Here is a 27056-nt window from a genome sequence, read left to right on the forward strand (position 1 = left end):
GAAAAGAAATTTCAGTTTTTTGTGCGTGAGTGCAGGACCTAAGCCTTCAGTGTAAGGTCAAAGGTTCACGTCAAACTGTCGTGCTCAAGAGTCGCTCTCTCCGTCGTGTTCAAGGGAGTTGACGCTCCACAGCACTGAACAGATTCTTTCTTTTTGTCCTCATTTTAAAGCCTTTACTTGTAAGCTGCAGCCAGTATACGAAAGTCTCGTTTTCTATGAGTGAGGATGATTTCTGACGAATAGCGTAAGCAAGGACTAAAAAACTGAAAGAACTTGGTCAGGTCACCCCTTACTTTTGTCTCTTCCATGGAAGACAAATTCATGGCCTGTATTCACTGGATGTAATTCATCTCAATTCCAGCATTAGATTTGTTGACCTCCTCTGAAATTCTACATATTAGGTCATTTTTCGTCTTTCAGCGCGGTGACTAAGCAAGAAAATATTCTCGTTTTTATATCATGCGAAGTTAACAGTGTGCTGTCTGTATCTCTACCTCTGTGTTTGAATGCTATTCCATTATTTGCTGAACAGATAGTTTGTCTACTTTACAGTTTTCCTCTGGTGGGGCCTTGGCAACATGTTCGATGAGATGTCGACTCCCAAAATCCCCCTCAAATAGAGATTCCTGTAACTTATTTTCTGTTGTATAGTACTTGTGCTGCGTCGTCTTTCACTGTAGCCTATCCATTTCATATTACATTTAATCGGGTTGAGTTTTCATGAGCCATATAGAAGGCTAAGTTTGGGATTTGTCTAAGCATCATTTCAAGCTGATGCTTCCTCACCTTCTACATTCATCAAGACCTTGATATCATCCGCAAACATAATCAGATACGAGTCCGGCCCTTCTAGCAAGTCATTCACATTGATCAAGATGGCATCCCAGCAGACTCCCTTTGTGCCCTTCTGCTGAGTCAATTTTCTATCCATCGTGGTAGTTTCCCCTTATTCCTGTAAGAAGATTCAGCTTCTTTCCCAACCTTCTATATAGTCTAGTTTCAAATTCTTTCTGACAGTTCAGTTGCATATAATCCTTCACTCCTTATCTTTTGTCTATATAGGACCTCTTGTTGCCACCATCTGGACTATTATGTATTAGCTCTTAGTGCTTCTTTAAGAGCGGTGACCAGATATGAGAAGCATATTCTGGTTTTGGCCATGTGTAGGATACGAATAGCTTGCTAAATTTTTCTAAATCCATGTACTTGAAAGCTATATTGATGTTTGCCATCAGACAGTTTGTCTCCTTTACTATTCTTCTAATGTAAGACTCTGGGGACAGGTTAGGTAGGATGGCAACTCCCATGATCCAAACACACTCAGAATCTAAAGTTTATTTTCTGCAAGACGATAATCATAGTGAGGCCTTCTTTCACTCTGCACCATCCTCATTACTTGACATTTGCTTGGGATGAATTTCATCAAATATTCTCAGACCAATTTCATGTCTATTCAGGTTCTTTTGTAAATTGATGCAATCCTTCTCGCGTTTCACTTCCCTCACGACTATTGCATCATCTGGAAACATAATCAGATTGGAGTCCATACCGTTTCGTAAGTCATGAGCATATATCAAGAAGAGTAACGATACTAGAAGAGAACACAACAGCGCCACGCTATTGACCTCTTCCCAGCTGGAGAAGGTTCTATTATGTGTCTTTTGTTCAATTCTAATAACATAATTTTCTATCCATCGAAGTAGTCTATTTGTTGTTTCACCTGGTTATCCAGGTTCTTCAGCATCCTCTCATATTGTGTAAGTGTGTGTATGTGTGTATGTGTGTGTGTGCGTGTGTGTGAGTGTGTGTTTGTGTGTGTGTGTGTGTGTGTGTGTGTGTGTGTGTGTGTGTGTGTGTGTGTGTGTGTGTATGTGGGTGTAAGAGGAAGAAGTTCTACACTCTTTGGGCACCACCTCTTGAACTTTTTCCACCGTCATAAGATTTTAAGACTTTCGTATGCCATCCATAATCACAATATCATTCCAAGATTGTCTCTTTGAGTCGTCTGTATGACTTACTACTCTTGTCACACTAATATATGGTATTCTGATATCTTGCACTATTACAAACAGCAATGAGAGGACAAAGCAGTCTGTTACTGTTTGAATTCCTTTGTATTTCTTTGTATCATCACTCAGTTTCTTGCAATAATTCACCATTCGTAAGCCATACAATTAATGCCTTACATCTTCTCTTGAAATGTTCCCGCTGACTTTTATGTGATAGCCCTTAGTTATTGTATCTTTGAATTTTTGGAAAAACCTTTTCACTGTTGACATTATCAGACAGGTTTAGAAATTTAAAAGCTCTGAAATGGTTTTATATATATATATATATATATATATATATATATATATATATATATATATATATATATATATATATATATATATATATATATATATATATATATATATATATATATATATATATATATATATATATATATATACATATGTATGTATATTTTTTTGTCTATTTATTTGCTTTGTCGCTGTCTCCCGCGTTAGCGAGGTAGCGCAGGGAAACAGACGAAAGAATAGCCCAACCCACCCACATACACATGTATATACATACACGTCCACACACGCAAATATACATACCTGTACATATGAACGTATACATATACACACACAGACATATACATATATACACATGTAAATAATTCATACTGTCTGCCTTTATTCATTCCCATCGCCACCTCGCCAAACATGTAATAACAACCTCCTCCCTCCTCATGTGCGCGAGGTAGTGCCAGGAAAAGACAACAAAGGCCCCATTTGTTCACACTCAGTCTCTAGCTGTCATGCAATAATGCCCGAAACCACAGCTCCCTTTCCACATCCAGGCCCCACACAACTTTCCATGGTTTACCCCAGACGCTTCACATGCCCTGATTCAATCCATTGACAACACGTCAACCCCGGTATACCACATCGATCCAATTCACTCTATTCCTTGCCCGCCTTTCACCCTCCTGCATGTTCCGGCCCCGATAACTCAAAATCTTTTTCACTCCATCTTTCCACCTCCAATTTGGTCTCCCACTTCTCCTCGTTCCCTCCACCTCCCACACATATATCCTCTAGGTCAATCTTTCCTCACTCATTCTCTCCATGTGCCCAAACCATTTCAAAACACCCTCTTCTGCTCTCTCAACCACGCTCTTTTAATTTCCACACATCTCTCTTACCCTTACATTACTTACTCGATCAAACCACATCACACCACATATTGTCCTCAAACATCTCATTTCCAGCACATCCACCCTCCTGCGCACAACTCTTTCCATAGCCCACGCCTCGCAACTATAAAACATTGTTGGAACCACTATTCCTTCAAACATACCCAAGGGGAAAATGAAACACGATAAGAGAACTTATCGTGTTTCGTCTTCCCCGTGGACTCATAGGAATATCTTGATCATGCGCAACATTGTGATCCTTTTCAATATATATATATATATATATATATATATATATATATATATATATATATATATATATATATATATATATATATATATATATATATGTATATATATATATATATATATATATATATATATATATATATATATATATATATATATATATATATATATATATATATATATATATCTTTTCTTTCTTTCAAACTATTCGCCATTTCCCGCATTAGCGAGGTAGCGTTAAGAACAGAGGACTGGGCCTTGAGGGAATACCCTCACCTGGCCCAATTCTCTGTTCCTTCTTTTGGAAAAAAAAAAAAAAAAAAAAAAATATATATATATATATATATATATATATATATATATATATATATATATATATATATATATATATATATATATATATATATATATTCTCTAGAGGGGACGGGAGCGGGGGGCCGGAAATCCTCCCCTCCTTGTATTAACTTTCTAAAATGGGAAACAGAAGAAGGAGTCACGCGGGGAGTGATCATCCTCCTCGAAGGCTCAGAGTGGGGTGCCTAAATGTGTGTGGATGTAACCAAGATGTGAAAAAAGGAGAGATAGGTAGTATGTTTGAGAAAAGGAACCTGGATGTTTTGGCTCTGAGTGAAACGAAGCTCAAGGGTAAAGGGGAAGAGTGGTTTGGAAATGTCTGGGGAGTGAAGTCAGGGGTTAGTGAGAGGACAAGAGCAAGGGAAGGAGTAGCAATACTCCTGAAACAGGAGTTGTGGGAGTATGTGATAGAATGTAAGAAAGTAAATTCTCGATTAATATGGGTAAAACTGAAAGTTGATGGAGAGAGGTGGGTGATTATTGGTGCATATGCACCTGGGCATGAGAAGAAAGATCATGAGAGGCAGGTGTTTTGGGAGCAGCTAAATGAGTGTGTTAGCGGTTTTGATGCACGAGACCGGGTTATAGTGATGGGTGATTTGAATGCAAAGGTGAGTAATATGGCAGTTGAGGGAATAATTGGTATGCATGGGGTGTTCAGTGTTGTAAATGGAAATGGTGAAGAGCTTGTAGATTTATGTGCTGAAAAAGGACTGATGATTGGGAATACCTGGTTTAAAAAGCGAGATATACATAAGTATACTTATGTAAGTAGGAGAGATGGCCAGAGAGCGTTATTGGATTACGTGTTAATTGACAGGCGTGCGAAAGAGAGACTTTTGGATGTTAATGTGCTGAGAGGTGCAACTGGAGGGATGTCTGATCATTATCTTGTGGAGGCTAAGGTGAAGATTAGTATGGGTTTTCAGAAAAGAGGAGTGAATGTTGGGGTGAAGAAGGTGGTGAGAGTAAGTGAGCTTGGGAAGGAGACCTGTGTGGGGAAGTACCAGGAGAGACTGTGTACAGAATGGAAAAAGGTGAGAACAATGGAAGTAAGGGGAGTGGGGGAGGAATGGGATGTATTTAGGGAATCAGTGATGGATTGCGCAAAAGATGCTTGTGGCATGAGAAGAGTGGGAGGTGGGCTGTTTAGAAAGGGTAGTGAGTGGTGGGATGAAGAAGTAAGAGTATTAGTGAAAGAGAGGAGAGAGGCATTTGGACGATTTTTGCAGGGAAAAAATGCAATTGAGTGGGAGAAGTATAAAAGAAAGAGACAGGAGGTCAAGAGAAAGGTGCAAGAGGTGAAAAAAAGGGCAAATGAGAGTTGGGGTGAGAGACTATCAGTAAATTTTAGGGAGAATAAAAAGATGTCCTGGAAGGAGGTAAATAGGGTGCGTAAGACAAGGGAGCAAATGGGAACTTCAGTGAAGGGCGTAAATGGGGAGGTGATAACAAGTAGTGGTGATGTGAGAAGGAGATGGAATGAGTATTTTGAAGGTTTGTTGAATGTGTCTGATGACAGAGTGGCAGATATAGGGTGTTTTGGTCGAGGTGGTGTGCAAAGTGAGAGGGTTAGGGAAAATGATTTGGTAAACAGAGAAGAGGTAGTAAAAGCTTTGCGGAAGATGAAAGCCGGCAAGGCAGCAGGTTTGGATGGTATTGCAGTGGAATTTATTAAAAAAGGGGGTGACTGTATTGTTGACTGGTTGGTAAGGTTATTTAATGTATGTATGACTCATGGTGAGGTGCCTGAGGATTGGCGGAATGCGTGCATAGTGCCATTGTACAAAGGCAAAGGGGATAAGAGTGAGTGCTCAAATTACAGAGGTATAAGTTTGTTTAGTATTCCTGGTAAATTATATGGGAGGGTATTGATTGAGAGGGTGAAGGCATGTACAGAGCATCAGATTGGGGAAGAGCAGTGCGGTTTCAGAAGTGGTAGAGGATGTGTGGATCAGGTGTTTGCTTTGAAGAATGTATGTGAGAAATACTTAGAAAAGCAAATGGATTTGTATGTAGCATTTATGGATCTGGAGAAAGCATATGATAGAGTTGATAGAGATGCTCTGTGGAAGGTATTAAGAATATATGGTGTGGGAGGCAAGTTGTTAGAAGCAGTGAAAAGTTTTTATCGAGGATGTAAGGCATGTGTACGTGTAGGAAGAGAGGAAAGTGATTGGTTCTCAGTGAATGTAGGTTTGCGGCAGGGGTGTGTGATGTCTCCATGGTTGTTTAATTTGTTTATGGATGGGGTTGTTAGGGAGGTAAATGCAAGAGTCCTGGAAAGAGGGGCAAGTATGAAGTCTGTTGGGGATGAGAGAGCTTGGGAAGTGAGTCAGTTGTTGTTCGCTGATGATACAGCGCTGGTGGCTGATTCATGTGAGAAACTGCAGAAGCTGGTGACTGAGTTTGGTAAAGTGTGTGGAAGAAGAAAGTTAAGAGTAAATGTGAATAAGAGCAAGGTTATTAGGTACAGTAGGGTTGAGGGTCAAGTCAATTGGGAGGTGAGTTTGAATGGAGAAAAACTGGAGGAAGTGTAGTGTTTTAGATATCTGGGAGTGGATCTGTCAGCGGATGGAACCATGGAAGCGGAAGTGGATCATAGGGTGGGGGAGGGGGCGAAAATTTTGGGAGCCTTGAAAAATGTGTGGAAGACGAGAACATTATCTCGGAAAGCAAAAATGGGTATGTTTGAAGGAATAGTGGTTCCAACAATGTTGTATGGTTGCGAGGCGTGGGCTATGGATAGAGTTGTGCGCAGGAGGATGGATGTGCTGGAAATGAGATGTTTGAGGACAATGTGTGGTGTGAGGTGGTTTGATCGAGTAAGTAACGTAAGGGTAAGAGAGATGTGTGGAAATAAAAAGAGCGTGGTTGAGAGAGCAGAAGAGGGTGTTTTGAAATGGTTTGGGCACATGGAGAGAATGAGTGAGGAAAGATTGACCAAGAGGATATATGTGTCGGAGGTGGAGGGAACGAGGAGAAGAGGGAGACCAAATTGGAGGTGGAAAGATGGAGTGAAAAAGATTTTGTGTGATCGGGGCCTGAACATGCAGGAGGGTGTAAGGAGGGCAAGGAATTGAGTGAATTGGAGCGATGTGGTATACAGGGGTTGACGTGCTGTCAGTGGAGTGAATCAAGGCATGTGAAGCGTCTGGGGTAAACCATGGAAAGCTGTGTAGGTATGTATATTTGCGTGTGTGGACGTGTGTATGTACATGTGTATGGGGGGGGGGGGTGGGTCATTTCTTTCGTCTGTTTCCTTGCGCTACCTCGCAAACGCGGGAGACAGCGACAAAGTAAAAAAAAAAAAAAAAAAAAAAATATATATTCTCCATTTCCCGAGTTCACCGAGGCAGCGCAAGGAACAGATGACTGAGCGTTTAAGGGAGAATCCGCGCTTGGCCCTCTTTTTTGTTTCTTCTTTTAGAAAAGTAAAATCAGAGAGGAGATTTCCAACCCGCCCTCTTGGCCTTTTTAGTCGTCTTCTTCGACACGCAGGGAATACGTGGGAAGTATTCTTTCTCCACTAACCCCAAGGATGTTAATGTTCTGAAAGGGGTAACTGAAGGGATGTCTGATCATCATCTTTTGGAGGCGAAGGTGAGTATTTGTAGAGGTTCTAAGAGTATAAGAGAGAATGTTAGGTTGAAGAGAGTGGTGAGAGTTAGTGAACTTAGAAAGGAGACGTGTGAGGAAGTACCAAGAGAGACTGAGTGCAGAATGGAAAAGGTGAGAAGAAATGATGTAAGAGGAATGGGGGAGGAATGGAATATATCTAAGGAAGCAGTGATGGCTTGCGCAAAAGATGCTAGTGGCATGTGAAAGGTGGGTTGATTAGAAAATATAGTGAGGGAAGTATTTGTAAATTTTCACTTGTTGGCCAAACACAAAGAACATCATCCATATACTTAAACTAAATGTTGCCTTCAGCAACAATAATACTATAAAGAATATCATAATCAGGAATTCACCAGAAAATTCTCCTGGATGCATCTATAAAGTGCCATTTGGAAATTGTTATAAATTTTATGTTGCGCAGACTGGTAAGGATCCCTCTGTTAAACTTAAGCAACATAAATATAGTATAAGAACGGGACAAGAATCAAATGCCTTCTTTAATCACGTTAGAAACTATGATCATTGTATTGACTAGAGTAATGCCATCTAACTCGATTACCACGATAAATAACACTGAATCTTCAACTATTAAATAAACAAAGGAATATAATCTTAATATTAGTGATGATCTGTACAAATTATCTAACTTTATTGTTGATAAAATTTGTAAAATGATAAGTTTATGAACGCTCGTTATCTGTCTAGGACAATCGCATGTTTACCATATGGCGTCCTAGCTTCGTCTCTTCGATGTATATCAACTGAGTGTTATGTTTCTCTCTTGTGTCTCCCCTTTCCAGTATATATATATATATATATATATATATATATATATATATATATATATATATATATATATGTATATATATATATATATATATATATATATATATATATATATATATATATATATATATATATATATATATATATAAAATCCTTGCGGAAGATGAAAGCCGGCAAGACAGCAGGTTTGGATGGTATTGCAGTGGAATTCATTAAAAAAAGGGGGTGACTGTATAATTGACTGGTTGGTAAGGTTTTTTAATGTATGTATGACTCTTGGTGAGGTGCCTGAGGATTGGCGGAATGCTTGCATAGTGCCATTATACAAAGGCAAAGGGGATAAGAGTGAGTGCTCAAATTTCAGAGGTATAAGTTTATAGAGTATTCCTGGTAAATTATATGGGAGGGTATTGATTGAGAGGGTGAAGGCATGTACAGAGCATCAGATTGCGGAAGAGCAGTGTGGTTTCAGAAGTGGTAGAGGATGTGTGGATCAGGTGTTTGCTTTGAAGAATGTATGTGAGAAATACTTAGAAAAGCAAATGGATTTGTATGTAGCATTTATGGATCTGGAGAAGCCATATGATAGAGTTGATAGAGATGCTCTGTGGAAGGTATTAAGAATATATGGTGTGGGAGGTAAGTTGTTAGAAGCAGTGAAAAGTTTTTATCGAGGATGTAAGGAATGTGTACTTGTAGGAAGAGAGGAAAGTGATTGGTTCTCAGTGAATGTAGGTTTGCGGCAGAGGAGTGTGATGTCTCCATGGTTGTTTAATTTGTTTATGGATGGGGTTGTTATGGAGGTGAATACAAGAGTTTTGGAAAGAGGGGCAAGTATGAAGTCTGTTGTGAATGAGAGAGCTTGGGATATGAGTCAGTTGTTGTTCGCTGATGATACAGCGCTGGTGGCTGATTAATGTGAGAAACTGCAGAAGCTGGTGACTGAGTTTGGTGAAGTGTGTGAAAGAAGAAAGTTAAGAGTAAATGTGAATAAGAGCAAAGTTATTAGGTACAGTAGGGTTGAGGGTCAAGTCAATTGGGAGGTAAGTTTGAATGAAGAAAAACTGGGAGAAGTAAAGTGTTTTAGATATCTGGGAGTGGATCTGGCAGCGGATGGAAACCTGGAAGCAGAAGTGGATCATAAGGGGGAGGAGGGGGCGAAAATCCTGGAAGCCTTGAAGAATGTGTGGAAGTCGAGAACATTATCTCGGAAAGCAAAAATGGGTATGTTTGAAGGAATAGTGGTTCCAACAATGTTGTATGGTTGCGAGACGTGGGCTATGGATAGAGTTGTGCGCAGGAGGATGGATGTGCTGGAAATGAGATGTTTGAGGACAATATGTGGTGTGAGGTGGTTTGATCGAGTAAGTAACGTAAGGGTAAGAGAGATGTGTGGAAATAAAAAGAGCGTGGTTGAGAGAGCAGAAGAAGGTGTTTTGAAATGGTTCGGGCACATGGAGAGAATGAGTGAGGAAAGATTGACCAAGAGAATATATGTGTCGGAGGTGGAGGGAACGAGGAGAAGAGGGAGACCAAATTGGAGGTGGAAAGATGGAGTGAAAAAGATTTTGTGTGATCGGGGCCTGAACATGCAGGAGGGTGAAAGGAGGGCAAGGAATAGAGTGAATTGGAGCGATGTGGTATACCGGGGTTGACGTGCTGTCAGTGGATTGAATCAAGGCATGTGAAGCGTCTGGGGTAAACCATAGAAAGCTGAGTAGGTATGTATATTTGCGTGTGTGGACGTGTGTATATACATGTGTATGGGGGTGGGTTGAGCCATTTCTTTCGTCTGTTTCCTTGCGGTACCTCGCAAATGCGGGAGACAGTGACAAAGCAAAAAAAAAAAAAAAAAAAAAAATATATATATATATATATATATATATATATATATATATATATATATATATATATATATATATATATATATATATATATATTTCTTTTTTTTTTGCTATGTCGCTGTCTCCCGCGTTTGCGAGGTAGCGCAAGGAAACAGACGAAAGAGATGGCCCAACCCACACCCACACACAATGTGTGTACATACACGTCCACACACGCAAATATACATACCTATACACCTCAATGTACACATATATATATATACACACATAGGCACATACATATATACCCATACACAAAATTCACACTGTCTGCCTTTATTCATTCCCATCGCCACCTCGCCACACATGGAATACCATCCCCCTCCCTCTAATGTGTGCGAGGTAGCACTAGAAAAAGACAACAAAGGCCCCATTCATTCACACTCAGTCTCTAGCAGTCAGGCAATAATGCCCGAAACCACAGCTCCCTTTCCACATCCAGGCCCCACACAGCTTTCCATGGTTCACCCCAGACGCTTCACATGCCCTGATTCAAACCACTGACAGCACGTCAACCCCGTTATACCACATCGATCCAATTCACTCTATTCCTTGCCCGCCTTTCACCCTCCTGCATGTTCAGGCCCCATTCACACAAAATCTTCTTCACTCCATCTTTCCACCTCCAATTTGGTCTCCCACTTCTCCTCGTTCCCTCCACCTCCGACACATATATCCTCTTGGTCAATCTTTCCTCACTCATTCTCTCCATGTGCCCAAACCATTTCAAAACACCTTATTCTGCTCTCTCAACCACGCTCTTTTTATTTCCACACATCTCTCTTACCCTTACATTACTTACTGGATCAAACCACCTCACACCATACATTGTCCTTAAACATCTCATTTCCAGCACATCCACCCTCCTGCACACAACTCTATCAATAGCCCACGCTTCGCAACCATACAACATTGTTGGAAGCACTATTCCTTCAAACATACCCATTTTTGCTTTCCGAAATAATGTTCTCCACTTCCACACATTCTTCAAGGCTTCCAGGATTTTCGCCCCCTCCCCCATCCTATGATCCACTTCCGCTTCCATGGTTCCATCCGCTGCCAGATCCACTCCCAGATATCTAAAACACTTCACTTCCTCCAGTTTTTCTTCATTCAAACTCACCTCCCAATTGACTTGACCCTCAACCCTAATGTACCTAATAACCTTGCTCTTATTCACATTTACTCTTAACTTTCTTCTTTCACACACTTTACCAAACTCAGTCACCAGCTTCTTCAGTTTCTCACATGAATCAGCCACCAGCGCTGTATCATCAGCGAACAACAACTGACTCACTTCCCAAGCTCTCTCATCCACAACAGACTTCATACTTGCCCCTCTCTCCAAAACTCTTGCATTCACCTCCCTAACAACCCCATCCATAAACAAATTAAACAACCATGGAGACATCACACACCCCTGCCGCAAACCTACATTCACTGAGAACCAATCACTTTCCTCTCTTCCTACACGTACACATGCCTTACATCATCGATAAAAACTTTTCACTGCTTCTAACAACTTGCCTCCCACACCATATATTCTTAATACCTTCCACAGAGCATCTCTATCAACTCTATCATATGCCTTCTCCAGATCCATAAATGCTACATATAAATCCATTTGCTTTTCTAAGTATTTCGAACATACATTCTTCAAAGCAAACACCTGATCCACACATCGTCTACCACTTCTGAAACCACACTGCTCTTCCCCAATCTGATGCTCTGTACATGCCCTCACCCTCTCAATCAATGGCCTCCCATATACTTTACCAGGAATACTCAACAAACTTATACCTCTGTAATTTGAGCACTCACTCTTATCCCCTTTGCCTTTGTACAATGGCACTATGCAAGCATTCCGCCAATCCTCAGGCACCTCACCATGAGTCATACATACATTAAATAACCTTACAACCAGTCAACAATACAGTCACCCCCTTTTTTAATAAATTCCACTGCAATACAATCCAAACCTGCTGCCTTGCCGGCTTTCATCTTCCGCAAAGCTTTTACTACCTCTTCTCTGGTTATCAAATAATTTTCCCTAACCCTCTCATTTTGCACACCACCTCGACCAAAACACCCTATATCTGCCACTATATCATCGAACGCATTCAACAAACCTTCAAAATACTCACTCCATCTCCTTCTCACATCACCACTACTTGATATCACCTCCCCATTTGCGCCCTTCACTGAAGTTCCCATTTGCTCCCTTGTCTTATGCACTTTATTTACCTCCTTCCAGAACATCTTTTTATTCTCCCTAAAATAACTCCCAACTCTCATTTGCCCTCTTTTTTACCCCTTGCACCTTTCTCTTGACCTCCTGTCTCTTTCTTTTATACATCTCCCACTCAATTGCATATAACCCACCCCCATACACATGTATGTACATACATGTCCACACACTCAAATATACATACCTATACATCTGAATGTTCACATATATATACACACACAGACACATACATATATACCCATGCACACAATTCACATTGTCTGCCTTTATTCATTTCCATCGCCACCTCGCCACACAAGGAATATATATATATATATATATATATATATATATATATATATATATATATATATATATATATATATATATATATATATATATATATATATATATATATATATACATATTTTCTTTTTTTTCTTTGCTTTGTCGCTGTCTCCCGCGTTTACGAGGTAGCGCAAGGAAACAGACGAAAGAAATGGCCCAACCCACCCCCATGCACATGTATATACATACGTCCACACACGCAAATATACATACCTACACAGCTTTCCATGTTTCACACCAGACGCTTCACATGCCTTGATTCAATCCACTGACAGCACGTCAACCCCCGTATACCACATCGCTCCAATTCACTCTATTCCTTGCCCTCCTTTCACCCTCCTGCATGTTCAGGCCCCGATCACACAAAATCTTTTTCACTGCATCTTTCCACCTCCAATTTGGTCTCCCTCTTCTCCTCGTTCCCTCTACCTCCGACACATATATCCTCTTGGTCAATCTTTCCTCACTCATTCTCTCCATGTGTCCAAACTACTTCAAAACACCCTCTTCTGCTCTCTCAACCACGCTCTTTTTATTTCCACACATCTCTCTTACCCTTACGTTACTTACTCGATCAAACCACCTCACACCACACATTGTCCTCAAACATCTCATTTCCAGCACATCCATCCGCCTGCGCACAACTCTATCCATAGCCCACGCCTCGCAACCATACAACATTGTTGGAACCACTATTCCTTCAAACATACCCATTTTTGCTTTCCGAGATAATGTTCTCGACTTCCACACATTCTTCAAGGCCCCCAGAATTTTCGCCCCCTCCCCTACCCTATAATCCACTTCCACTTCCATGGTTCCATCCGCTGCCAGATCCACACCCAGATATCTAAAACACCTTACTTCCTCCAAGTTTTCTCCATTCAAACTCACCTCCCAATTGACTTGACCCCCAACCCTACTGTGTCTAATAACCTTGCTCTTATTCACATTTACTCTTAACTCTCTTCTTTCACACACTTTACCAAACTCATTCACCAGCTTCTGTAGTTTCTCACATGAATCAGCCACCATCGCTGTATCATCAGCGAACAACAACTGACTCACTTCCCAAGCTCTCTCATCCCCAACGGACTGCATACATGCCCCTCTTTCTAAAACTCTTGCATTCACCTCGCTAAGAACCCCATACATAAACAAATTAAACAACCATGGAGACATCACACACTCCTGCCGTAAACCTACATTTACTGAGAACCAATCACCTTCCTCTCTTCCTACACGTACACATGCCTTACATCCTCGATATAAACATTTCACTGTTCCTAACACCTTGCCTACCATACCATATATTCTTAGTACCTTCCACAGAGCATCTCTATCAACTCTATCATATGCTTTCTCCAGATCCATAAATGCTACATACAAATCCATTTGCTTTTCTAAGTATATCTCACATACATTCTTCAAAGCAAACACCTCATCCATACATCCTCTACCACTTCTGAAACCAAACTGCTCTTCCCCAATCTGATGCTCTGTACATGCCTTCACCATCTCAATCAATACCCTCCCCTATAATTTACCAGGAATACACAACAAACTTATATATTTATTTATATATATATATATATATATATATATATATATATATATATATATATATATATATATATATATATATATATATATATATATATTTATATATATGTATTAGTGAAAGAGACGAGAGAGGCATTTGGGCGATTTTTGCAGGGAAAAAATGCAATTGAGTGGGAGAAGTATAAAAGAAAGAGACAAGAGGTCAAGAGAAAGGTGCAAGAGGTGAAAAAAGGGCAAATGAGAGTTGGGGTGAGAGACTATCAGTAAATTTTAGGGAGAATAAAAAGATGTTCTGGAAGGAGGTAAATAGGGTGCGTAAGACAAGGGAGCAAATGGGAACGTCAGTGAAGAGCGTAAATGGGGAGGTGACAACAAGTAGTGGCGATGTGAGAAGGAGATGGAATGAGTATTTTGAAGGTTTGTTGAATGTGTCTGATGACAGAGTGGCAGATATAGGGTGTTTGGGTCGAGGTGGTGTGCAAAGTGAGAGGGTTAGGGAAAATGATTTGGTAAACAGAGAAGAGGTAGTAAAAGCTTTGCGGAAGATGAAAGCCGGCAAGGCAGCAGGTTTGGATGGTATTGCAGTGGAATTTATTAAAAAAGGGGGTGACTGTATTGTTGACTGGTTGGTAAGGTTATTTAATGTATGTATGACTCATGGTGAGGTGCCTGAGGATTGGCGGAATGCGTGCATAGTGCCATTGTACAAAGGCAAAGGGGATAAGAGTGAGTGCTCAAATTACAGAGGTATAAGTTTGTTGAGTATTCCTGGTAAATTATATGGGAGGGTATTGATTGAGAGGGTAAAGGCATGTACAAAGCATCAGATTGGGGAAGAGCAGTGTGGTTTCAGAAGTGGTAGAGGATGTGTGGATCAGGTGTTTGCTTTGAAGAATGTATGTGAGAAATACTTAGAAAAGCAAATGGATTTGTATGTAGCATTTATGGATCTGGAGAAGGCATATGATAGAGTTGATAGAGATGCTCTGTGGAAGGTATTAAGAATATATGGTGTGGGAGGCAAGTTGTTAGAAGCAGTGAAAAGTTTTTATCGAGGATGTAAGGCATGTGTACGTGTAGGAAGAGAGGAAAGTGATTGGTTCTCAGTGAATGTAGGTTTACGGCAGGGGTGTGTGATGTCTCCATGGTTGTTTAATTTGTTTATGGATGGGGTTGTTAGGGAGGTAAATGCAAGAGTCTTGGAAAGAGGGGCAAGTATGAAGTCTGTTGGGGATGAGAGAGCTTGGGAAGTGAGTCAGTTGTTGTTCGCTGATGATACAGCGCTGGTGGCGGATTCATGTGAGAAACTGCAGAAGCTGGTGACGGAGTTTGGTAAAGTGTGTGGAAGAAGAAAGTTAAGAGTAAATGTGAATAAGAGCAAGGTTATTAGGTACAGTAGGGTTGAGGGTCAAGTCAATTGGGAGGTGAGTTTGAATGGAGAAAAACTGGAGGAAGTGAAGTGTTTTAGATATCTGGGAGTGGATCTGTCAGCGGATGGAACCATGGAAGCGGAAGTGGATCATAGGGTGGGGGAGGGGGCGAAAATTTTGGGAGCCTTGACAAATATGTGGAAGTCGAGAACATTATCTCGGAAAGCAAAAATGGGTATGTTTGAAGGAATAGTGGTTCCAACAATGTTGTATGGTTGCGAGGCGTGGGCTATGGATAGAGTTGTGCGCAGGAGGATGGATGTGCTGGAAATGAGATGTTTGAGGACAATGTGTGGTGTGAGGTGGTTTGATCGAGTAAGTAACGTAAGGGTAAGAGAGATGTGTGGAAATAAAAAGAGCGTGGTTGAGAGAGCAGAAGAGGGTGTTTTGAAATGGTTTGGGCACATGGAGAGAATGAGTGAGGAAAGATTGACCAAGAGGATATATGTGTCGGAGGTGGAGGGAACGAGGAGAAGAGGGAGACCAAATTGGAGGTGGAAAGATGGAGTGAAAAGGATTTTGTGTGATCGAGGCCTGAACATGCAGGAGAGTGAAAGGAGGGCAAGGAATAGAGTGAATTGGAGCGATGTGGTATACAGGGGTTGACGTGCTGTCAGTGGATTGAATCAAGGCATGTGAAGCGTCCGGGGTAAACCATGGAAAGCTGTGTAGGTATGTATATTTGCGTGTGTGAACGTGTGTATGTACATGTGTATGGGGGGGTTGGGCCATTTCTTTCGTCTGTTTCCTTGCGCTACCTCGCAACCGCGGGAGACAGCGACGTGGTATAAAAAAAAAAGAAAAAAAAAAAAAAAAATATATATATATATATATATATATATATATATATATATATATATATATATATACATATTATTTTTTATTATTATTAATATATATATATATAAAATAATATATATATATATATATATATATATATATATATATATATATATATATATATATATATATATATATAATATATAAGTTTGTTGAGTATTCCTGGTAAATTATAGGGGAGGGTATTGATTGAGATGGTGAAGGCATGTACAGAGCATCAAATTGGGGAAGAGCAGTTTGGTTTCAGAAGTGGTAGAGGATGTATGGATCAGGTGTTTCCTTTGAAGAATGTATATATATATATATATATATATATATATATATATATATATATATATATATATATATATATATATATATATATATATATATATATATTTTATATATATATATATATATATATATATATATATATATATATATATATATATATATATATATATATATATATATATATATATATATATATTCCCTGGGATAGGGGAGAAAGAATACTTCCCACGTAGTCCCTGCGTGTCGTAGAAGGCGACTAAAAGGGAAGGGAGCGGGGGGCTGGAAATCCTCCCCTCTCGTTTTTTTTTTTAATTTTCCAAAAGAAGGAACAGAGAAAAGGGCCAGGTGAGGATATTCCCTCAAAGGCCCAGTCCTCTGTTCTTAACGCTACCTCGCTATCGCGGGAAATGGCGAATAGTATGAAAAAAAAAAAAAAAAAAAAAAATATATATATATATATATATATTCCTGGTCCCAGAGGGCGGTTCGTGCCGGGCCACTAGAACCACAGCTACGTGTTACAGGGTTAGGGCGTGGCAAATTAATCCTGCAAGGGCCAGACCTTAGGAACTGCTGCTCTCACACAAGCCACCGTTTACGGGAAGTCAGCACCATAAGTAAAGCATCCTCCTCGAAGGCTCAGAGTGGGGTGCCTAAATGTGTGTGGATGTAACCAAGATGTGAAGACCCTTACTGGAAAAACAATCACTCTTGAAGTAGAACCTTCAGACACAATTGAAAATATGAAGGAAAATAGTGAAATTGGAGAAAAATGTAGCTTAGACATTGAAGCTTATTGATACAGTGGTTAAATTGATGAGAACTGCTATTGACGTTTGTGTAAATAAATTATACATTTCCTTTTTTTCCATAGCCAGAGGTTGAACCATTATGTGACATTCATTTTTTTTCATTCATTTCAAGCTAGAAGTTTCAGTTTTCTAAATTGTTTCTTACATTTTTCATATGTATATATATATATATGTGTGTGTGTGTGTATATGTGCGTATGTATGTGTATGTGTGTGTATGTGTATATGTATATATATATGTATATTATCCCTGGGGATAGGGGTGAAAGAATACTTCCCACGTATTCCTCGCGTGTCGTAGAAAGCGACTAGAGGGGACGGGAGCGGGGGGCCAGAAATCCTCCCCTCCTTATATTAACTTTCTAAAATGGGAAACAGAAGAAGGAGTCACGCGGGGAGTGCTCATCCTCCTCGAAGGCTCAGAGTGGGGTGCCTAAATGTGTGTGGATGTAACCAAGATGTGAAAAAAGGAGAGATAGGTAGTATGTTTGAGGAAAGGAACCTGGATGTTTTGGCTCTGAGTGAAACGAAGCTCAAGGGTAAAGGGGAAGAGTGGTTTGGGAATGTCTGGGGAGTAAAGTCAGGGGTTAGTGAGAGGACAAGAGCAAGGGAAGGAGTAGCAATACTCCTGAAACAGGAGTTGTGGGAGTATGTGATAGAGTGTAAGAAAGTAAATTCTCGATTAATATGGGTAAAACTGAAAGTTGATGGAGAGAGGTGGGTGATTATTGGTGCATATGCACCTGGGCATGAGAAGAAAGATCAAGAGAGGCAAGTGTTTTGGGAGCAGCTGAATGAGTGTGTTAGTGGTCTTGATGCACGAGACCGGGTTATAGTGATGGGTGATTTGAATGCAAAGGTGAGTAATGTGGCAGTTGAGGTAATAATTGGTATACATGGGGTGTTCAGTGTTGTAAATGGAAATGGTGAAGAGCTTGTAGATTTATGTGCTGAAAAAGGACTGATGATTGGGAATACCTGGTTTAAAAAGCGAGATATACATAAGTATACTTATGTAAGTAGGAGAGATGGCCAGAGAGCGTTATTGGATTCCGTGTTAATTGACAGGCGTGCGAAAGAGAGACTTTTGGATGTTAATGTGCTGAGAGGTGCAACTGGAGGGATGTCTGATCATTACCTTGTGGAGGCTAAGGTGAAGATTTGTATGGGTTTTCAGAAAAGAAGAGTGAATGTTGGGGTGAAGAGGGTGGTGAGAGTAAGTGAGCTTGAGAAGGAGACCTGTGTGAGGAAGTACCAGGAGAGACTGAGTACAGAATGGAAAAAGGTGAGAACAATGGAAGTAAGGGGAGTGGGGGAGGAATGGGATGTATTTAGGGAATCAGTGATGGATTGCGCAAAAGATGCTTGTGGCATGAGAAGAGTGGAAGGTGGGTTGATTAGAAAGGGTTGTGAGTGGTGGGATGAAGAAGTAAGAGTATTAGTGAAAGAGAAGAGAGAGGCATTTGGACGATTTTTGCAGGGAAAAAATGCAATTGAGTGGGAGATGTATAAAAGAAAGAGACAGGAGGTCAAGAGAAAGTTGCAAGAGGTGAAAAAAAGGGCAAATGAGAGTTGGGGTGAGAGAGTATCATTAAATTTTAGGGAGAATAAAAAGATGTTCTGGAAGGAGGTAAATAAAGTGCGTAAGACAAGGCAGCAAATGGGAACTTCAGTGAAGGGCGCAAATGGGGAGGTGATAACAAGTAGCGGTGATGTGAGAAGGAGATGGAGTGAGTATTTTGAAGGTTTGTTGAATGTGTTTGATGATAGAGTGGCAGATATAGGGTGTTTTGGTCGAGGTGGTGTGCAAAGTGAGAGGGTTAGGGAAAATGATTTGGTAAACAGAGAAGAGGTAGTGAAAGCTTTGCAGAAGATGAAAGCCGGCAAGGCAGCAGGGTTGGATGGTATTGCAGTGGAATTTATTAAAAATGGGGGTGACTGTATTGTTGATTGGTTGGTAAGGTTATTTAATGTATGTATGACTCATATATATATATATATATATATATATATATATTATATTTTTTTTTTATTATACTTTGTCGCTGTCTCCCGCGTTTGCGAGGTAGCGCAAGGAAACAGACGAAAGAAATGGCCCAACCCCCCCCCCCCCCATACACATGTATATACATACGTCCACACACGCAAATATACATACCTACACAGCTTTCCATGGTTTACCCCAGACGCTTCACATGCCTTCATTCAATCCACTGACAGTACGTCAACCCCGGTATACCACATCGCTCCAATTCACTCTATTCCTTGCCCTCCTTTCACCCTCCTGCATGTTCAGGCCCCGATCACACAAAATCTTTTTCACTCCATCTTTCCACCTCCAATTTGGTCTCCCTCTTCTCCTCGTTCCCTCCACCTCCGACACATATATCCTCTTGGTCAATCTTTCCTCACTCATTCTCTCCATGTGCCCAAACCATTTCAAAACACCCTCTTCTGCTCTCTCAACCACGCTCTTTTTATTTCCACACATCTCTCTTACCCGATCAAACCACCTCACACCACACATTGTCCTCAAGCATCTCATTTCCAGCACATCCATCCTCCTGCGCACAACTCTATCCATAGCTCACGCCTCGCAACCATACAACATTGTTGGAACCACTATTCCTTCAAACATACCCATTTTTGCTTTCCGGGATAATGTTCTCGACTTCCACACATTTTTCAAGGCTCCCAAAATTTTCGCCCCCTCCCCCACCCTATGATCCACTTCCGCTTCCATGGTTCCATCCGCTGACAGATCCACTCCCAGATATCTAAAACACTTCACTTCCTCCAGTTTTTCTCAATTCAAACTCACCTCCCAATTGACTTGACCCTCAACCCTACTGTACCTAATAACCTTGCTCTTATTCACATTTACTCTTAACTTTCTTCTTCCACACACTTTACCAAACTCCGTCACCAGCTTCTGCAGTTTCTCACATGAATCCGCCACCAGCGCTGTATCATCAGCGAACAACAACTGACTCACTTCCCAAGCTCTCTCATCCCCAACAGACTTCATACTTGCCCCTCTTTCCAAAACTCTTGAATTTACCTCCCTAACAACCCCATCCATAAACAAATTAAACAACCATTGAGACATCACACACCCCTGCCGCAAACCTACATTCACTGAGAACCAATCACTTTCCTCTCTTCCTACACGTACACATGCCTTACATCCTCGATAATATATATATATATATATATATATATATATATATATATATATATATATATATATATATATATATATATATATATATATATATATATATATATATATATATATATATATATATATATATATATATATATATATATATATATATATATATATATATATATATATATATACATGGTGACTGAGTTTTGTAAAGTGTGTGAAAGAAGAAAGTTAAGAGTAAATGTGAATAAGAGCAAGGTTATTAGTTACAATAGGGTTGAGGGTCAAGTCAATTGGGAGGTGAGTTTGAATGGAGAAAAACTGGAGGAATTAAAGTGTTTTTGATATCTGGGAGTGGATCTGGCAGCGGATGGAACCATGGAAGCGGAATTGAATCATAGGGTGGGGGAGGGTGCGAAAATCATGGGAGCCTTGAGGAATGTGTTGAATTCGAGGACATTATCTACGAAAGCAAAAATGGGTATGTTTGAAGGAATAGTGGTTCCAACCATGTTGTATGGTTGCGGGGCGTGGGCTATGAATAGATTATTGCGCAGGAGGGTGGATGTGCTGGAGGTGAGATGTTTAAGGACAATTTGTGGTGTGATGAAAGAAATGGCCCAACCCACCCCCATCCACATGTATATACATACACGTCCCCACACGCAAATATACATACCTATACATCTCAATGTACACACACATATATATATATATATATATATATATATATATATATATATATATATATATTTTTTTTTTTTTTTATACTTTGTCGCTGTCTCCCGCGTTTGCGAGGTAGCGCAAGGAAACAGATGAAAGAAATGGCCCAACCCCCCCCCCCATACACATGTATATAGATACGTCCACACACAAAAATATACATACCTACACAGCTTTCCATGGTTTACCCCAGACGCTTCACATGCCTTGATTCAATCCACTGACAGCACGTCAACCCCGGTATACCACATCGCTCCAATTCACTCTATTCCTTGCCCTCCTTTCACCCTCCTGCATGTTCAGGCCCCGATCACACAAAATCTTTTTCACTCCATCTTTCCACCTCCAATTTGGTCTCCCTCTTCTCCTCGTTCCCTCCACCTCCGACACATATATCCTCTTGGTCAATCTTTCCTCACTCATTCTCTCCATGTGCCCAAACCATTTCAAAACACCCTCTTCTGCTCTCTCAACCACGCTCTTTTTATTTCCACACATCTCTCTTACCCGATCAAACCACCTCACACCACACATTGTCCTCAAGCATCTCATTTCCAGCACATCCATCCTCCTGCGCACAACTCTATCCATAGCTCACGCCTCGCAACCATACAACATTGTTGGAACCACTATTCCTTCAAACATACCCATTTTTGCTTTCCGGGATAATGTTCTCGACTTCCACACATTTTTCAAGGCTCCCAAAATTTTCGCCCCCTCCCCCACCCTATGATCCACTTCCGCTTCCATGGTTCCATCCGCTGACAGATCCACTCCCAGATATCTAAAACACTTCACTTCCTCCAGTTTTTCTCAATTCAAACTCACCTCCCAATTGACTTGACCCTCAACCCTACTGTACCTAATAACCTTGCTCTTATTCACATTTACTCTTAACTTTCTTCTTCCACACACTTTACCAAACTCCGTCACCAGCTTCTGCAGTTTCTCACATGAATCCGCCACCAGCGCTGTATCATCAGCGAACAACAACTGACTCACTTCCCAAGCTCTCTCATCCCCAACAGACTTCATACTTGCCCCTCTTTCCAAAACTCTTGAATTTACCTCCCTAACAACCCCATCCATAAACAAATTAAACAACCATTGAGACATCACACACCCCTGCCGCAAACCTACATTCACTGAGAACCAATCACTTTCCTCTCTTCCTACACGTACACATGCCTTACATCCTCGATAATATATATATATATATATATATATATATATATATATATATATATATATATATATATATATATATATATATATATATATATATATATATATATATATATATATATATATATATATATATATATATATATATATATATACATGGTGACTGAGTTTTGTAAAGTGTGTGAAAGAAGAAAGTTAAGAGTAAATGTGAATAAGAGCAAGGTTATTAGTTACAGTAGGGTTGAGGGTCAAGTCAATTGGGAGGTGAGTTTGAATGGAGAAAAACTGGAGGAATTAAAGTGTTTTTGATATCTGGGAGTGGATCTGGCAGCGGATGGAACCATGGAAGCGGAATTGAATCATAGGGTGGGGGAGGGTGCGAAAATCATGGGAGCCTTGAGGAATATGTTGAATTCGAGGACATTATCTACGAAAGCAAAAATGGGTATGTTTGAAGGAATAGTGGTTCCAACCATGTTGTATGGTTGCGGGGCGTGGGCTATGGATAGATTATTGCGCAGGAGGGTGGATGTGCTGGAGGTGAGATGTTTAAGGACAATTTGTGGTGTGATGAAAGAAATGGCCCAACCCACCCCCATACACATGTATATACATACACGTCCCCACACGCAAATATACATACCTATACATCTCAATGTACACACACATATATATATATATATATATATATATATATATATATATATATATATATATATATATATATATATATATATATATATATATTTTTTTTTTTTTATACTTTGTCGCTGTCTCCCGCGTTTGCGAGGTAGCGCAAGGAAACAGATGAAAGAAATGGCCCCACCCCCCCCCCCATACACATGTATATAGATACGTCCACACACGCAAATATACATACCTACACAGCTTTCCATGGTTTACCCCAGACGCTTCACATGCCTTGATTCAATCCACTGACAGCACGTCAACCCCGGTATACCACATCGCTCCAATTCACTCTATTCCTTGCCCTCCTTTCACCCTCCTGCATGTTCAGGCCCCGATCACACAAAATCCTTTTCACTCCATCTTTCCACCTCCAATTTGGTCTCCCTCTTCTCCTCGTTCCCTCCACCTCCGACACATATATCCTCTTGGTCAATCTTTCCTCACTCATTCTCTCCATGTGCCCAAACCACTTCAAAACACCCTCTTCTGCTCTCTCAACCACGCTCTTTTTATTTCCACACATCTCTCTTACCCTTACGTTACTCACTCGATCAAACCACCTCACACCACACATTGTCCTCAAACATCTCATTTCCAGCACATCCATCCTCCTGCGCACAACTCTATCCATAGCCCACGTCTCGCAACCATACAACATTGTTGGAACCACTATTCCTTCAAACATAACCATTTTTGCTTTCCGAGATAATGTTCTCGACTTCCACACATTCTTCAAGCCCCCAGAATTTTCGCCCCCTCCCCCACCCTATGATCCACTTCCGCTTCCATGGTTCCATCCGCTGCCAGATCCACTCCCAGATATCTAAAACACTTCACATCCTCCAGTTTTTCTCCATTCAAACTCACCTCCCAATTGCCTTGACCCTCAACCCTACTGTACCTAATAACCTTGCTCTTATTCACATTTACTCTTAACTTTCTTCTTCCACACACTTTACCAAACTCAGTCACCAGCTTCTGCAGTTTCTCACATGAATCAGCCACCAGCGCTGTATCATCAGCGAACAACAACTGACTCACTTCCCAAGCTCTCTCATCCCCAACAGACTTCATACTTGCCCCTCTTCCCAAAACTCTTGCATTTACCTCCCTAACAACCCCATCCATAAACAAATTAAACAACCATGGAGACATCACACACCCCTGCCGCAAACCTACATTCACTGAGAACCAATCACTTTCCTCTCTTCCTACACGTACACATGCCTTACATCCTCGATAAAAACTTTTCACTGCTTCTAACAACTTTCCTCCCACACCATATATTCTTAATACCTTCCACAGAGCATCTCTATCAACTCTATCATATGCCTTCTCCAGATCCATAAATGCTACATACAAATCCATTTGCTTTTCTAAGTATTTCTCACATACATTCTTCAAAGCAAACACCTGATCCACACATCCTCTACCACTTCTGAAACCACACTGCTCTTCCCCAATCTGATGCTCTATACATGCCTTCACCCTCTCAATCAATACCCTCCCATATAATTTACCAGGAATACTCAACAGACTTATACCTCTGTAATTTGAGCACTCACTCTTATCCCCTTTGCCTTTGTACAATGGCACTATGCACGCATTCCGCCAATCCTCAGGCACCTCACCATGAGTCATACATACATTAAATAACCTTACCAACCAGTCAACAATACAGTCACCCGCTTTTTTAATAAATTCCACTGCAATACCATCCAAACCTGCTGCCTTTCCGGCTTTCATCTTCCGCAAAGCTTTCACTACCTCTTCTCTGTTTACCAAATCATTTTCCCTAACCCTCTCACTTTGCACACCACCTCGACCAAAACACCCTATATCTGCCACTCTATCATCAAACACATTCAGCAAACCTTCAAAATACTCACTCCATCTCCTTCTCACATCACCACTACTTGTTATCACCTCCCCATTTGCGCCCTTCACTGAAGTTCCCATTTGCTGTCTTGTCTTACGCACTTTATTTACCTCCTTCCAGAACATCTTTTTATTTTCCCTAAAATTTAATGATACTCTCTCACCCCAATTCTCATTTGCCCTTTTTTTCACCTCTTGCACCTTTCTCTTGACCTCCTGTCTCTTTCTTTTATACATCTCCCACTCAATTGCATTTTTTCCCTGCAAAAATCGTCCAAATGCCTCTCTCTTCTCTTTCACTAATACTCTTACTTCTTCATCCCACCACTCACTACCCTTTCTAATCAACCCACCTCCCACTCTTCTCATGCCACAAGCATCTTTTGCGCACTCCATCACTGATTCCCTAAATACATCCCATTCCTCCCCCACTCCCCTTGCTTCCATTGTTCTCACCTTTTTCCATTCCGTACTCAGTCTCTCCTGGTACTTCCTCACACAGGTCTCCTTCTCAAGCTCACTTACTCTCACCACCCTCTTCACCCCAACATTCACTCTTCTCTTCTGAAAACCCATACAAATCTTCACCTTAGCCTCCTCAAGATAATGATCAGACATCCCTCCAGTTGCACCTCTCAGCACATTAACATCCAAAAGTCTCTCTTTCGCACGCCTGTCAATTAACACGGAATCCAATAACGCTCTCTGGCCATCTCTCCTACTTACATAAGTATACTTATGTATATCTCGCTTTTTAAACCAGGTATTCCCAATCATCAGTCCTTTTTCAGCACATAAATCTACAAGCTCTTCACCATTTCCATTTACAACACTGAACACCCCATGTATACCAATTATTCCTTCAACTGCCACATTACTCACCTTTGCATTCAAATCACCCATCACTATAACCCGGTCTCGTGCATCAAAACCACTAACATACTCATTCAGCTGCTCCCAAAACACTTGCCTCTCTTGATCTTTCTTCTCATGCCCAGGTGCATATGCACCAATAATCACCCACCTCTCTCCATCAACTTTCAGTTTTACCCATATTAATCGAGAATTTACTTTCTTACACTCTATCACATACTCCCACAACTCCTGTTTCAGGAGTATTGCTACTCCTTCCCTTGCTCTTGTCCTCTCACTAACCCCTGACTTTACTCCCCAGACATTCCCAAACCACTCTTCCCCTTTACCCTTGAGCTTCGTTTCACTCAGAGCCAAAACATCCAGGTTCCTTTCCTCAAACATACTACCTATCTCTCCTTTTTTCACATCTTGGTTACATCCACACACATTTAGGCACCCCACTCTGAGCCTTCGAGGAGGATGAGCACTCCCCGCGTGACTCCTTCTGTTTCCCATATATATATATATATGTATATATATATATATATATATATATATATATATATATATATATATATATATATATATATATATATATATATATATATATATATATATATATATATATATATATATATATATGTATATATATATATATATATATATATATATATATATATATATATATATATATATATATATATATATATATATATATATATATATATATATATACACACACAGACATATACATACATACACATGTACATAATTCACACTGTTTGCCTTTATTCATTCTCATCGCTACCAAACCACACATGAAATAACAACCCTCTACCCCCACATATGCGCGAGGTAGCGTTAGGAAAAGACAACGAAGGTCCCATTCGTTCACACTCAGTCTCTAGCTGTCATGTAATAATGCACCGAAACCACAGCTCTATTTCCACATGCAGGCCCTACAGAAGTTTCCATGGTTTACCCCAG

This window comes from Panulirus ornatus, chromosome 22 (genome assembly GCF_036320965.1).
Source record: "Panulirus ornatus isolate Po-2019 chromosome 22, ASM3632096v1, whole genome shotgun sequence".
NCBI classification, from domain to species: Eukaryota; Metazoa; Arthropoda; class Malacostraca; order Decapoda; family Palinuridae; genus Panulirus; species Panulirus ornatus.